We start from the raw sequence: 16,076 nt of genomic DNA, 5'->3' as shown, positions 1-16,076 counted from the left end.
AATTACTGTTGACATGCAGAGAAATGGCCCCAGCCAGATGTAAAGGACATCTGCGGCAATGAAGTGGTACAGGGTGGCTTTTAAAATGTGGTCATACTGGTATTTGAATAGACCGTCTATGGCGTTAAAACATGGCCTTGACTCAGACTGTTTAAAGCAGTGAACCAGAGCCAATGAAAAATGGCCAAGAAGTGCTGATCTGTTGCCGTATCCATAACTTATGCCTGAATATGAAAACAGCTCTGAATTGGAGCTATTAAGCCCTTATCTTGTATCTGGGAGGATGTAGACTTAAAAACGCAGCAGGGAAGATTGTGTGTTTCCAGGCTCTCGAATCTGGGGAGAGGCGAGGCATAAATTCATGAGGTGGATTATGCTGCCAAATAAGTTGGTTTGTCTTCTCTGAACGAATGCCCAGGTTGGAATTGCAAGGGCATTAAAAAGGTGGGCTGATTGCATCTAGGAACATCCGCAGATAAGTCCTGCTTTCATTGCCTTTCTCTTCCCCTCCCCTCTCTTTTTCTGTATGTGTGTAAGGCTTGATAGAGAAAGAGCTTGAGCTTAATGTATTTACTTGGGGGTTAGTGCTATCAGATTTGGAGCTTAGGATCACAGACAAAAATCAAATTAAAAAATCGAAATCCCTTGTATATGGGAAGCCTAGTTCCTTTGGTCTACACTTTGGTCTGCATAGTTAACAAGTTCTGTGGATGAAAGAAAAGTCAGATACTAAATTCAGATAGATAGATGATAGATGATAGATGATAGATAGATAGATAGATAGATAGATAGATAGATAGATAGATGATAGACAGACAGACAGACAGACAGACAGACAGACAGACAGACAGACAAAAATACACATAAAGATATAAACCTATACCAAACAGTAGGAACACATATGAAACAGTAGCCCTTGTGGTTATTTTCTCTTATCTATATGGCAGGAGCAAGGAAGTTTTTTCATTCCAAGGGCAACATTCACTTCTTAGGTTACCTTTCATGTACCACAGGGCTTGAAACAAAAGTGGACAGAGAGATTAATATCATTGTATGTTACATTCTGCTGCCGTCATTTCCCTGACCATTTCTTCAGTCAGGGTACAAAGGGGTGTGTAGGGGCACCCTCAAATTCAAGGAAGGTGCTGCCTGGCCCCAGGGTGTATTGTTGCAATCCTTTGGTTATCGGGGCAGCAGCCCAGATGTGGGAAACACCTTTTTTTCCAGCCTAAAGGCCACATTCCATTTTGGGTAACCTTCTAAGGGCCACATGCCATTAGTGGGTGGAGCCAGAGACAAAAGTGGGAGGAGCAGACAATCTGAGTTTTATCTAAGCATAGTAGGTTAGTTTCTACATGCTCTCAATGACCCCTCTCTAGCCTTCATCCAGGCACCCCCCACAAAGGTTCCCCATTCTGTACAGCTGCATTTTATTTATTTTCTTCATAGCGCGTGCGTGCGTGCGTGCGTGTGTGTATAGAGAGAGGTTTTCTTCCATATCAGTGTGCACAAGAAGGGTGTGTGGCTCCCATGTGGTCTACCCAGACTTGCTCATCTTTAGAAAGATTCCTGTATTGTGTGCCCTCAAACCATGTCCTGGGGTGGTCATACCTGCACATGATGTGTTAGGTAGGAAGCTGGTGGTGCTGCCTATGTTTGTGGAAAATTCCCAGGGACCTGTGATCACTGATGAAGCAAATTCCTTCCTTCTAGCATCTAATTCTCCACAAAGCAGTGATGTGTACATGCTCCATTTCTCTTAATGCTAGGAGCCACATCCACACAAGGATGTACGGGGTGTTGCGGGAGGGGGTAGTACCTCTGGTGGGGGACACGTCATGCTCCTTCTTCGGTAATTTGTCCACCTTTGGTTCCCATCCTGCACTCAGCTCTCAACTGGAGCCAGTGCCGGATTAAACCCTGTGGAGGCCCCTAGGTAGTAGAAATCTCAAGGGGGGAGCCCTTACAATTTATTTTAAAGCTTCTACTGGGCTTCTTGCAAATATTCTACCAGGATCTGGAGTCAGCGGGAACGTGTGACACACTAACCCACAAAAAGCTTTGTATCTGGAGGTTTCACATGTGCACACTCTAGTGAGATAACATTGAACTAAGAAAGCTTGATTGTAATTTTCTTTCTAGATCAAATCAATATTATTTTGATCTGTTGTCATGGGGCCCTTAATACGTGTGGAGCCCATAGGCCGGTGCCTACTCTGCCTATTTGGTAATCCGGCACTGCCTGTGGCTCCCAGAAGCATGCAACAGTGGCCACAATCCAGGAACTGCTTCGACTGACTGCCTAAACCAGATGAGGGTAGCCGATGGGTCTCAAACCCTTAGTGAGATAGGAACTTCCCCTGCATGCAGAGACAGGCTCTGGAAGATTGAGCAGACAAGACCAACAGTGGGTCCAACAGTCAAGAAGGCAGGCTCTCCACATGCTGTAGAGGGAAGTGAGGGGCAGATGGGGCTCATCAACCTGGAAAGGTAGCCCATCTAGGAGAAGGAAAACTCTGATCCTAAACCTCTGCTGCCTTGTGGGATATCTTTGGGAGAATAAAAGGCTATAGAGTAAACCCTACACAAATATGGAGTGGAGTCCCTAAGACGTCTGAGTGGCGCCTTGTACACCTACTTCCTTCAGCCTTCAGCCTTCAGCCACCAAGACACCTACGTCTTGGTGGCGCCTTATATGCCTATGTCCTTCAGCCAAGCTTGTGCCAAATGCATTGTTCTGATTTCCTTTGGACCACATCAGTGAGGTCTTGTCATCTGGGCAGCCCATGGAGGTCACTTCGGTGCTGCTAACACAGCGATTTGACTTCATCCCTGGAAGGCAGAAGCATAACCCATGGTTTCTTGAGACAGATGGATGCCACAAACAAACAACACCCACACTATACATTCACTATCATTCCACTTCGAACAATCATGGCTTCCCCCCAAACGATCATGGGAAGTGTAGTTTGTTAAGGATGCTGAAAATTGCTAGACAACCCCTATTCCCCTCATAGAATTATAATTCCCACAGTCCAACAGGATTGATTGTTAAACCACTCTGAGAATTATAGCTTGGGTGGGTGTATCTTCTACCATCTTTCAGCATCTTACCAGACTATAGTTCCCAGGATTCTTTGAGGGGGCAAGCTACAACTGTTAAAATGGTGTCGTGGTGCTTTAAATGTATGGTGTGGATGTGGCCATGGGTTGCTTTGCATTGGCAGCACATTGTCCAGCATGGAAAGGCTGATGCAGAATTCTGGATAGTGGTTGACAGGCAATCTTCCTCCCTCCCCTTGGCCTGTTTCACTGTAGCTTGAATTGCTGAATAAATGCAGGATTTTTGCATTGCATAATCTTCCACAAACAAATAAACGTGGGTAAAATCACTGTTCCTCATGGGATCACTCACAGGCAGCAGACCCTCTTGGGGGTATCCAGTGTTGTACACACACCCTCCCTTTTAATCGCCAAACCTTTCATGGTTTGTGGAAGCCATTCACTCAGAGTACTGTATGAAGAAAAGATCGACAACTTCAACACAAACTCTGATTATATCTACTACAGTAACTGGTTTACAGAAGCAAGACTCCCTGTGGGTAGCCTTTCAGTAAGGCAACCCAAGCAGGGTCTTTTTTCTTTTCTTTTTTTAAAGGAAGGGAGACAGAGTTTGCTTATTTATCTTGCTACTTAGCACATCATGCAATTTCTTTGACATGAATTAATTTCCTCTGTAAAGTGTCCCCTGTAATAACTAACATTGTCGCCACATTGTCCAACTGGAGGAAGGATTAATTAAATGAAAAGGGGCCAAGAGGAAGTTCTAACTTCTGATTACTTGTGACCCAGATATTTAGTACTCTCCTTATGCTGAGGCCTCAGGTGTTCCAGGAAGGATGTTTCTTCCACCACCCCCTTTAACCTTGAAACAAGGCAAGTTCAGACATCTCTGAGGGCGGTCATTTTTCTTATTTGCTCCAGATCCCCTTCAATTCATCATCAATATCCACAGGAAATAATCATCTCTTTATACTTCAGATTCCTCTAAGCTCTGCAAGGCTCTTGTTATGATTGCTTTCCAGCTGTTTTTCCTCCCTTTCTCCTACAGAAAAAAATTCCATGTGAAGAATTTCTGGTCACTTACCAGTTGCTGATTGATACCTGCCAGTAAATGCCAACTTTGACCACCTTGAATGGAGATTTTGGTTTAGATAGTCCTTGATGCTCTAAATTATCATCCTTCTTTCTTTGGGAAGGTCTTGATGTTCTCCAGCTGAAACGCTTGACATGAACAGTTTTTAGCTCCCAGGAAGGGCAGAGGTTAACAACAGTGAATCAGTTCAATGCTCTCTTGTTCTGAGTTGCTCTGTGAAGCTGGTCAGTGGTTAGATTTTAACAAGTTTTGCGTCCCAATTAGGTTGCAACATTTGTAGCGCAAACCATCTTTGCATAATATAATAAAGGGCATATTGTTGTTGTTTTGCAAGGCTGGAAAGTGAGAAAGCAAACACCACTGATGGTAAGACTCATAGATCTTCACCCTGATATTGGAACTCTATCAAACCAAACGCCCCTCCCCTGCTAGAAAAACAAAGAAATATGTACTTTGGGCACTCCTCAGTTTATGGACACACACATGGCTACTGCAGTTCATTAGTCCTCAAGGCAAAGCTCCCATTTTTGTTATTGCAGTTTTGCATTCATGCAAAGGGGAGCAGGAGGGCTGATCTTGTTGACCAGGATAGAAAAGAGATCAGTGATGTGACTGCCCTATTCAACTCAACCCAACCTTCTCTATCCATATTATTATTAATTAGATTTATTACCCTGGGATACCTTGACCCCTGGGATACCTTGCAACTCTACAATTCTATTGAAACAGTTAAATCACAGTCAACAGAATAGGGCTGTAAGTCCCAGAAGACCTGCTCCCTGCCTTGTAGGTTTTTTCCCACCTGGCCTGGGTGAAGCTGCTTAACAGAATCTTGGGCTAGGGTATTGTTTGGGTGGTTTTGTTGGGAAGGAGGTTGTTGCTGTTGTTGGTTTTTGTATCTTTATTTTAGATTGTTCAGTTTTGTTGTGCCTTTTAATGTTTTATTTATTATTACTACTGTTCCTATGTTGTAGTTATGTATTTTTTCATGTTGTTAACTATCTTGAGCATGGTTCGAACTGTGGAAAGGTAGCGTAGAAATACAATTATGTATGTGCATATGTATGTATGTATGTATGAAGAATATATATAAAGTGTTGCACATTGGGGTTGCATTTTCCTGAGTTGCTTCATTACTCCAGCACAGCAGTCTTTGCCTTAGTAAGCTGACCATCAAATCACGCTGCTGGAGAAATAAAGCGCTTCCAAAACGTTTCACAGCCTAAATCGGGGGTGGGGAGCTGAAAATTTCAGGAGAGCCAGAGCCAGAGAAATTGGCCAGGCAATGTCAAAAAGCCAGTAATTTCCCACTGAGTCATCATACATCTCAAGAAGGTTTATGAACAGAAGGCTGCCAGAGTCAGAAATGATGTCACTTAAGATGGAGGAATTGTCATAGTCCAACGCTGGATGATGCAGGGAAATTATTGATGACAACCAGGGCAGCTGGAAGAAAGCAATACAGTCGCTTTAGCAATGCAGCAGCAGAAAAATGAATAAACTGGTGGGCAGGCGGAAGCAGTGGTGGAGCTTCATGCTCCGGCACCGGAGGGTAGTGGAGAGCAGGCAGGGGCAAGGCTGGCTCGTGTCCTGGGGTCGTGACATGCCACCTGTGGGGGTGTGGCGCCCAGCACGGGCGGGGGGGCAGCCACGATAGCACCCACCGGGATCGCGCTGCCGGGGGCAGTGCATTCCCCCCCCACTCCTCTTCTTCCTCCAGTGGGTGGAAGTACAGGAAGCCCATGAGCCTGCCAGCTGTGAAATACACAGGCAACAGAGAAATTCCTTAGCTGGCATTTATTTGTGTAGATTGGGTGTACAGAATTTTGTGGTAGCCCCAAAGCACCTGACAGTACTGTTATATAATGCAAGTAATATCCAGTGTGCTTTGTAGCATAACATTATCACACATAGAAAGAAAACACAACACCCCCAAGATGGTTGTCACCAATGGAAGCGAAGGCACAGAAAAAACTCAATATGGAGGCCAAATGGCCGAAATATTGGGAAATTTTGGAACAAGATGGAGACAGGGTAAAATTGCAGAGTTTTGAAAAATTAAAAAACAAAGTGCGAGATTGGCTTCATTATTACCAAATAATGGAGGCATATAATTTGGATAAAAAAGCTGGCTTCCAGGTGGAAAAATCAAAATTGGAAACAGAATTGTTAGATCCCAAAATTAAGAATTTGTCAAGAATGTATAATTTGCTGTTGAAATGGAACACTTAGGATGAAACAGTGAAATCTGCTATGATTAAATGGGCACAAGATGTTGGACATAACATTATAATGGCTGACTGGGAACAGTAATGGAGCACAGGTATGAAATTTATGGCATGTAATGCCCTAAGAGAGAATTTAATGAAAATGATTTACAGGTGGTACATGACACCAGTCAAGCTTGCAAAAATTTACCATTTGCCCGAAAATAAATGTTGGAAATGTAATGAGACAGAAGGTGCATTCTTTCACCTTTGGTGGACATGCCCAAGGATTAAGACATTCTGGGAGATGATTTATAATGAAATGAAAAAGGTATTTAAATATACCTTTTTGAAGAAACCAGAGGCCTTTCTACTGGGCATGGTCGGCCAATTGGTGCCAAAGAAGGACAGAACTTTCTTTATGTATGCAACAAGAGCAGCAAGAATACTCATCGCGAAGTATTGGAAGACACAAGATTTACCCACCCGGGAAGAATGGCAGATGAAGTTGATGGACTATATGGAATTGGCGGAAATGACTGGCAGAATTCGAGACCAGGGAGAAGAGTCGGTGGAAGAAGATTGGAAAAAAAATTAAAGATTATTTACAGAAATATTGTAAAATTAATGAGCTTTAGAAAAATGGTGGAATGAAGTTATATGGCTTTGGCAGAAATGTTATAAGGAACTAGGTACAGATAGATTGTTAATGTATTATTATTTTTTAATTTTTTTTATAATTTTTATTAAAGATTTTTTAAATACAACAAACAAAATAAAACATACAGAAATGTCATGTGCCATAACATATTTTCTGATCCTCCTTGGACTTCCTCACATCTCCCGCTCCTACGTTCCAAATTTATAAAAATTAAACCAGCAATTTCTCACCTTATCCCCACCTTAAAATCCCTTTTTACAATGTTAAATCTTAAATTTTAGATATGTTTATTTCCTCTTCAGTGCATTAAGATTAACCCAATAATTATCTAAAAATTTAGTTTTTTCATAAATTTAACTTATCTTCATAATTCACTTCATTTGTTTCCATGGTGCCCAATTGTTTATGATCAAACATCCTGCTTAACATTCATACAATTTACAATACTTTTGCAAATAAATCTTAAATTTTCTCCAATCTTCTTCCACCGTCTCCTCTCCCAGGTCTCGGATTCTGCCCGTCATCTCGGCCAGTTCCATATAGTCCATCAGTTGCATCTGCCATTCTTCCAGTGTGGGTACATCTTGAGTTTTCCAATGCTTGGCAACGAGTATCCTTGCTGCTGTTGTTGCATACATAAAAAATGTTCGATCCTTCTTTAGTACCCCTTGGCCAACAATACCCAAAAGGAAGGCCTCTGGTTTCTTAAGGAAGGTATACTTAAATACCTTTTTCAGCTCATTATATATCATTTCCCAGAAAGCCTTCACTTTAGGGCAAGTCCACCAAAGGTGAAAGAACGTTCCTTCATTTTCCTTATATTTCCAACACTTATTATCAGACAAGTGGTATATTTTTGCAAGTTTGACTGGGGTCATGTACCATCTGTATATCATTTTCATTACATTTTCTTTCAAAGCATTACATGCAGTGAAATTCAGCCCAGTAGTCCACAATTTTACCCAGTCCTCAAACATAATATTGTACCCAATGTCCTGTGCCCACTTTATCATAGCCGATTTAACCATTTCATCTTGTGTGTTCCATTTTAACAGCAAGTTATACATTCTTGAAAGTACCTTAGTCTTAGGCTCTAACAGTTCCGTTTCTAACTTCGATTTTTCCACCTGGAATCCTAACTTTTTATCAAGTTTAAAAACTTCTTTAATCTGAGCATAATGTAACCAATCTCGCACTTTGTCTTTCATTTTCTCCTGACTCTGCAATTTCCAGTTGTCTCCATCTTTTTCTAATATTTCCCAATATTTCGGCCATTTGGCCTCCATATTGAGTCTTTTTCGGGCCTTAGCTTCCAATGGTGAAAGCCACCTTGGAGTTTTGTTTTCCAATAAGTCTTTGTATTTTGTAGATTGTTAATGTATTAAAGGGGAAAAAAACAAGGTTAGAATATGTTAAGATTAATTACAGGACAGAAAACAGAGGAAGATGGAAAGGAATTGCTGAAACAGTTAATTGTATACCTGAAGGAGCGTCTCCACCCCCAACGTTCTGCCCGGACGCTGAGGTCCAGCGCCGAGGGCCTTCTGGCGGTTCCCTCATTGCGAGAAGCAAAGCTACAGGGAACCAAGTAGAGGGCCTTCTCGGTAGTGGCGCCTGCCCTGTGGAATGCCCTCCCATCAGATGTCAAAGTGATAAATAACTACCTGACCTTCAGAAGACATTTTAAGGCAGCCCTGTTCAGGGAAGTTTTTAATCTGTGATATTTTAGTGTATTTTTGGTTTTTATGGAAGCCGCCCAGAGTGGCTGGGGAAACCCAGCCAGATGGGCGGGGTACAAATAATATATTATTATTATTATTATTATTATTATTATTATTGAAGTGGAATACAAAAAGGGAGGCGTGAGGAAGTCAATGAAACAAGTGAATGAAAGATAAGCTTGAAAATATTGGAAGTGTTTTTAATTGTTCTTGTTTTGTTTTGTTAATTTAATGTTTTATGTAGAGTTTTTGTTTCTGTTTCTGTATTGTATTATATTGATTTGTTTAATTCTTTTTCTTTCTTTTTGTAATCTTTAAACTCTTAATAAATATTATTTTTTTAAAAAAAGAAAGAAAGAAAACACAACACACACAAACAGGAACTTACAGTTTAAATTTCTACAGTACAGAAAACAAAACAGAGGGAGGAAATTGTAGAGTGGAAGGGGAGGTGCATGTTTTCTAAAATGCACATACTAGGCAGAAATGTGCATAGAAAATGAATACATCAGTGAAAACAGCATACAAAAATGCATTATATTAAAAGAAATTGCTTGCAAAATCATGCACATTAGTCAGACTGCAGGCAAAAGTGTTTTTTAACAATAGAAGAAATCCACAATAAAATATTGAAGAAATTTCATGATGATTTTTTAAAATGCAAATCTGGAGGACTGTATTTAAGACCAGAAAAACAAGAAACAGAGAGAACCAAATTTGACAGATCCTTCCACCATGGTAATTCTACATACACTGGGCAAGAGAAACCCTTAGCGGGCACGACGCACACAACCAGCAAAGCTGGCCCAATATATTTTGCTGTTTGTAGTGGCAACCCCCACCCACAATAAGACAAGGAACATGGTACCCAAGGCCAGCTGAGACAGAAGATCCCAGAAGTGTTCTTCTTCTTCATCTCTAGCAGGGAAGAACATACACTACAATAAATTAAAGGAAGTAAAGAATTTGCTGCATTTCTTGACAACCAAGAAAGGGTCAGCCAAGAATGTTTTATAACGTACTCTTGGTGTCTTATGTATTGCACAGTAAGAAAAGCAGATTGCAGGATTTGTCTCCAGGCCTCTGCTCTAAAAAGACTTAAAATTAGAAAAGCATGAGACATGAGTAGTAGAAAATCAGTCCCCCATTTTCTTCAGGGACTGGAAATATTTTGTGGGAAGATTTGAGGCAAATTTTGGGCCAGCCTCAGTCTAAACCCAGCAAAAGGGGAAGAGGTTAGCAGGATTATATTGGCAGGGTTAGAAAGGCGAAGGGAACAAGCCCAGTTCAGGTTGGTTGCATGGCTCATTAGAGATTTACAATTTCTTTGCCTCCTATCTCTCCTGGTTAATGCCACGGGACTGGCCCCTGCGGTGGAGAGGCTGGTGTTTTCTACCTCAATAGCAATAGAGGCTTTGAGAAGGATTTTAGCAATATGAGTGGAAAAATTCCCCATGCAGTGTCTTTAATGCTGCTATCCCTTGCTGAGCTGGAGCTGGTATAATTCTTCATCTGTGCAAATAGGGAGGGAAACTGGGGCATTAAGCTGCGATTGTTTGATGAATTCCTGCAAGCAAAGATGAATAAATTGCATAACATTCCCTTTGAATTGTTATGATCAGAAAGCTGAAATTAAGTTATATTATTCGGCTCAGAGAGGCAAGGATACCAACTTGCTTATAGATGTGAGGATTTAAAAATGTGCTAAATGGCCATCAGAGGGAATTTTGCCATTGCTTTTATGTTTGGAGAATCACTGCTGCCACTGGCTTCGAAGAGATGAGGGAATAGACCCAAAGGTTCCCCTCCTCTGAAAATACATCTCCTTCTATAGGTGAAAGATTCCTGCTCTTGGGGATAGGGAACCTTTAGATCCAGTTTATTGAAAAGCTTCATTAAGTTGAATTCTACAAATCACAGAGTTCATGAGGTTTAGTGTCGGCATGAACCAACTCATATGCAAGCAACTTGCCATCTAGATCAGTGTTTCCCAACCTTGGGCCTCCAGCTGTTTTTGAACTACAATTCCCATCATCCCTGACCACTGGTCTTGCTAGCTAGGGATGATGGGAGTTGTAGTCCAGAAACAGCTGGAGGCCCAAGGTTGGGAAACACTGATCTAGACCCACCCTCCATTAATACCACCCCTTGTTGTTTTTTTAAGGTCTTACCATTGCTTCTTCTTTTTTTTAAGGGGGAAGAGCATGCCCAACAATGAAAAGTTGAAAGCAGATGGGAAGAAAGCAGCACAACTTGCCAAATGCGAACACACACTCAACAACCCTACCCCACCTGCTAGAAGCCACACTAGTACAAGCAAACACAAAAGACACAGAAAGAAAATCAGTAGAGAGAGTTCACTGAAGCACAGCCTATAGTTTTTTGTTTCTTTGCAAGGCTGGAACTGCAAAATCAGTATTGTTCAGCTGCCAATTACTAGGTGTGGGCATAAGCTTCTGTTGCCTCATGGGGAGGGGGAGTTTCACAAATTATGTGGGCCTGACATATTGAGCTGTAGTATCTTGAGGTTGGATCCAGAAAAGCTGTGGGCAGAAGGAAAATATTTGACCTTAGTGGACCCAGCTGTAGTCATACATGAACCAGTTATTACTAGACCAGACTACTGTAGTGCCCTCTCTGGAGGACAGTCTCTGAATATAGTGCACCAAAATTCTTCTCATCCTTTGTTGTTGTTTCTGCTGTTCTTATTTTATATAGCACCATCAAACTTTGCCCAGAAGGCTTGTAGTCTGTCATTCAGCACAGAGGAGACAATAAAGAAAGGTAAGGGAACTGTATGCCATTTCCCTTCTGCACTCATGCTTTTGACCCAGTGGTAAAACACCATGTAAAGTAGAAGCTCGGTATAGTCATATGTGCATTCATGTCCAGATACTCATGCAATGGGGGGCTGCTCCAGCCCCCCACCTCCAGTACTAATGTCACTGCACTAACCATCTCATGAACTGAGTAGGGATGAAGGAGAAATATGGTTTGGCTAGCATGTTAATACAAACTTAACTTTTCTGCAACAATATGTGTTCTGAAGTTCAGTCATCCTTTGAACTTTACATTTCCATGGATTTTGCAATTCAGTTCTCCAATCAAATATAAAAGGTGCAAAAATAGATATGTATTATGGGAAAGTGTGCATTAAAATGCATATAATATACAAATATGCATTATTAGGAGAATTTGTTTGGGGAAATATGTGTATCGGGCAAAATTGCATACAGAAGTATGCATATTAGGATAAATATACACAGATATGCTATTGGGGACTCTTTTTCTTTTAAGCAGACTGTTGAAGAAATGTGGTAAACTGAAAATAAGACTGGGAAAATGTGTAACAGAGAAAAATCAGAATTGATAGGCTTGACTATCCCAGGTGTTGAGTGGAATATGTGTTAAGTTGTGGGTGAACATATCAGATGACACAGCGATTCTTCAAACACCTCTTGTTTATTCACAGGCCAGGACAGAACTGAACTGAAGGGTTCAGCCAGCCTGCTTATATAGAGCTCCACTACAACGCAACTGTAACCACTTTCTGTAACTATCCAATCACTGAATGTCACTTTCGATCCCTTATTTGCATAACTATCTACAGTATCCCCCTGCTGGCCCAGGGTGAGAACTTGAGTACATAACAATATGCACCTGTTTAAACACTCCACATAACTGAGACTGGCCACTTATTATGGTCTAATATTGTAGAGTACCTGCTTGTGTATAACTGGACACCAATGAATGAAATTTGATTGCTGACTTGATGCTGTTCACCACCAACACCCCCCATCTCTGATCCTTAACTTTTATATATCTCAATAGTGGGGGCCCCCAGCTTTGAACTGCTCTATTTTCTCAATAATAATAATAATAATAATAAATTTTATTTATATCCCGCCCTCCCCAGCCGAAGCCGGGCTCAGGGCGGCTAAGAACACTAAAACAGTTTAACATTATAAAAACATTATAAAAATTAATTAAAATCAAAATTGATGGCAACCATAAACTAAAGTTTTGTAAAGATTGCCAAAGGAGGGAGTCAGGCTGCGCCCTGACCAAAGGCCTGGTGGAACAGCTCTGTCTTGCAGGCCCTGTGGAAAGATGTCAAGTCCTGCAGGGCCCTTGTCTCTTGTGACAGAGCGTTTCACCAGGTTGGAGCCACAGCCGAAAAAGCCCTGGCTCTAGTTGAGGCCAGCCTAACCTCTCTGTGGCCTGGGACCTTCAAGATGTTTTTATTTCAAGACCGTAAGTTCCTCTGTGGGGCATACCAGGAGAGGCGGTCCTGTAGGTACGAGGGTCCTAGGCCGTATAGGGCTTTGAAGGTTAAAACCAGCACCTTAAACCTGATCCTGTACTCCACCGGGAGCCAGTGCAGCTGGTATAGCACCGGATGAATGTGATCTCGCAGCAAAGACCCCATAAGGAGTCTGCAGCATTCTGCACCCGCTGGAGTTTCTGGGTCAGTCTCAAGGGCAGCCCCATGTAGAGCGAGTTACAATAATCCAGTCTGGAGGTGACCGTCGCGTGGATCACAGTGGCTAGGTCAGGGCGAGAGAGGTAAGGAGCCAGCTGCTTAGCTTGGCGGAGATGAAAAAATGCCGCCTTTGTTATAGCTGCAATCTGCACCTCCATGGAGAAGGAGGTATCGAAGATTACACCCAAACTCTTAACGGACGGTGCTGGCACTAATTGCACCCCCGCAAGAGATGGGAGTTGCCCCCTCAATCCCATAACATCCCGTCCCAGCCAGAGGACCTCTGTCTTCGAAGGATTTAACTTCAACCGGCTCCCACGTAACCATCCAGCCACAGCTTCCAAGCATCTGAACAGTGTGTCTGGGGCCGAGTCAGGATGGCCATCCATCAACAGATAGAGTTGGGTGTCATCAGCATACTGATGGCAGCACAGCCCAAAACTCCAGACAAGCTGGCAAGGGGGCGCATAAAGATGTTAAAAAGCATCGGGGAGAGTATCGCACCCTGGGGCACTCCACACACCAAGGAGTGGCGGGATGACAATTCCCCCCCAAGCGCCACCCTCTGTCCCCCGACCAGAGAAACGAGCGCAGCCATTCAAGGACTGTGCCCTGGAGCCCCACGTGGGCAAGGCGGTGGTCCAGGAGTTCGTGATCGACCATGTCGAAGGCTGCTGACAGGTCTAGAAGAATCAGCAGCCCCGACCCGCCTCGATCCAGCTGCCTGCGTAGATCATCTGTTAGGGCGACCAGAGCCGTCTCGGTCCCATGACCAGCGCGGAAGCCAGACGGGAATGGATCCAGAGCCGATGTTTCATCCAGAAACCTACCAAGCTGTTCAGCAACCACTCTCTCAATCACCTTACCCAGGAATGGAAGATTCGAAACCGGGCGGTAATTGGATAGATCTAAGGGATCTAATGATGTTTTCTTTAAAAGCGGGCGCACCACTGCTTCCTTCAGTTCCCCTGGGAATGTCCCGGTGCCAAGGGACAAATTGATGATATCCCCCAGGGGGGCCCGCACCTCGTCTGGACACGCTCTAATCAGCCAGGATGGGCACGGGTCGAGAGGACAAGTGCTGGGCTTTCCAGCTCGGAGGAGTCTGTCCACATCGGCTGGGGATATCCGATCAAAGTGGTCCAATACTGGACCCGAGGACAGTCGAGGGGCCTCCAGTTCCTTTATTGTATCCAAATTGGCAGGGAGGTCATGGCGGAGCAACAGGACCTTCTCCGCAAAAAAGCTCGCAAATGCCTCACAGCTGTGTGTCAAATTGTTATTTAAATTTGGCTGTCCTTCGAGGGACATTAAAGACCGAATTATACTAAATAATTGCGCTGGGCGAGAGCTAGCGGATGCAATGGAGGCCGAGAAGTAGGACTTCTTAGCGGCCTTCACTGCCATCTCGTAGGTTTTCATAAAAACCCTATAAGATGTTCTTGAAGCTCCATCACGAGCACCCCACCATACTCGCTCTAGCCGTCTGAGGTCCCGCTTCATTTTCTGGAGCTCCTCGGTAAACCAGGGAGCCCGGTTTCTACGGGGTCGCAGAGGGCGCTTAGGTGCAATCTCATTGATGGCTGCCAGGAGCTGGGTATTCCAGCCCTCAACAAGCTCAGTCAATGAGTCTCCAGGGGGAGAAAGGTCCCGCAAGGCTTGACGGAATCTATCAGGGTCCATCAGCCTCTACGGGCGAGCCCAAATCGGCTCGCCACCTAAGCAGGGTGGGGGTGGAACGTCAATCCTGGCTTTCAGAGCGTAGTGATCAGACCATGGCACCTTCATCGAAGGAAACATGATCACATCTATACTGACACCAAAGATCAAATCCAGTGTATGTTGCACCAGTATTGCTGGGATTTTCAGCACCTGGTGAACCTGTCACTATTCATCAATGCTTTTGATGAAAGTGGTACCCATTGTTGAGCTGATGTAGTTATGCTGCTAGTATAGTATTGGTTTCACATTAGTTTGTATTTAATTGAAACATTGCTTTATTGTACTGTTTCGATGTTATTTCTTACTCTGAGGTTGTGAAGAGTGGGTTATAAATAATGTAAATAAAATAAATAAATTTGTAAGGTGCCCTTACATTTCTGTCCTAAATTTTGTTATGAAGTACTAATGTTGGTGACTCGCTGAGATGCAACCATTTGGCCACTTCATTCATAACTGCTATGAATGTTCATTTATAATGTGGTAGCTTTCTCTTCAGTATATTGAACTTATTCCATAAGTTCCATTCATCTCCCGACAAGAATCCAGGCAAAGAGGCAGAGCTAGGATAAAGAAATAAAGACAGATGGCTCTTAATTACAAAGGTGAAATGCCAAATTAAATTTGAGGCTCCCCCCAATCACTTTAAAAATAGGACACTGACTTGGTTTACTTTGTAGGCAAAGGTGAACATTTCCTGAATTATAATCTTCCAGTGGAAACATTCTTGCTTCCATTGTTCAGAAAGAGATTATTTTAAAAGATTAGTGAGACTTTCAATATTTGGAATGAGAAGGAAGTATCCTCATTTTTCTTGTTTGTTTTTGTTTACTTTAAAAAAAAAAACCCACAGATTTGTATTGAACAGTATTGAAAAACACCAGTTAATGTTTAAATTTAATTTTAGTCAAAAGTCTTCATATAAACACTTAGGTTCCATCTGCACTATACATCTAAAGCAGTATACAGTCGTGTCTTGTTTTGCAGCCGGGATCAGTGCCAGAGCCCCAGCCGCTAGCCGAAAAGGACACAGAGCAAAGTGCTTCATCTGCGCACGTGCGCGGAGCAGTTTGCACTTCTGCGCATGCGAAGCACGATTTATCGCTTCTGTGCATGCATGAGCGGCAAA

The 16,076-nt window shown here is 42.8% G+C and overlaps 1 protein-coding gene and 1 long non-coding RNA gene across 2 annotated transcripts in view; one reads left to right on the top strand and one right to left on the bottom strand.

Moving 5' to 3' along the window:
* LOC307207667 (uncharacterized protein) overlaps positions 1-16,076 on the bottom strand; it is a gene marked incomplete at its 5' end in the record, with an annotated part of 413,689 nt that overhangs the window by 190,426 nt on the left and 207,187 nt on the right. The gene's annotated exons all lie outside the window — the stretch shown is intronic.
* On the top strand, positions 256-12,598 carry LOC307207734. Its single transcript, XR_013834809.1, has 3 exons — positions 256-444; positions 11,464-11,529; positions 12,223-12,598. It is a non-coding gene; the product is annotated as an uncharacterized lncRNA (long non-coding RNA).

The sequence above is a fragment of the Podarcis cretensis genome, assembly GCF_951804945.1.
Source record: "Podarcis cretensis genome assembly, chromosome: Z".
NCBI classification, from domain to species: Eukaryota; Metazoa; Chordata; class Lepidosauria; order Squamata; family Lacertidae; genus Podarcis; species Podarcis cretensis.
Note: the sequence above shows the minus strand (reverse complement) of the source record. Positions and strands in the feature narration are given on the sequence as shown.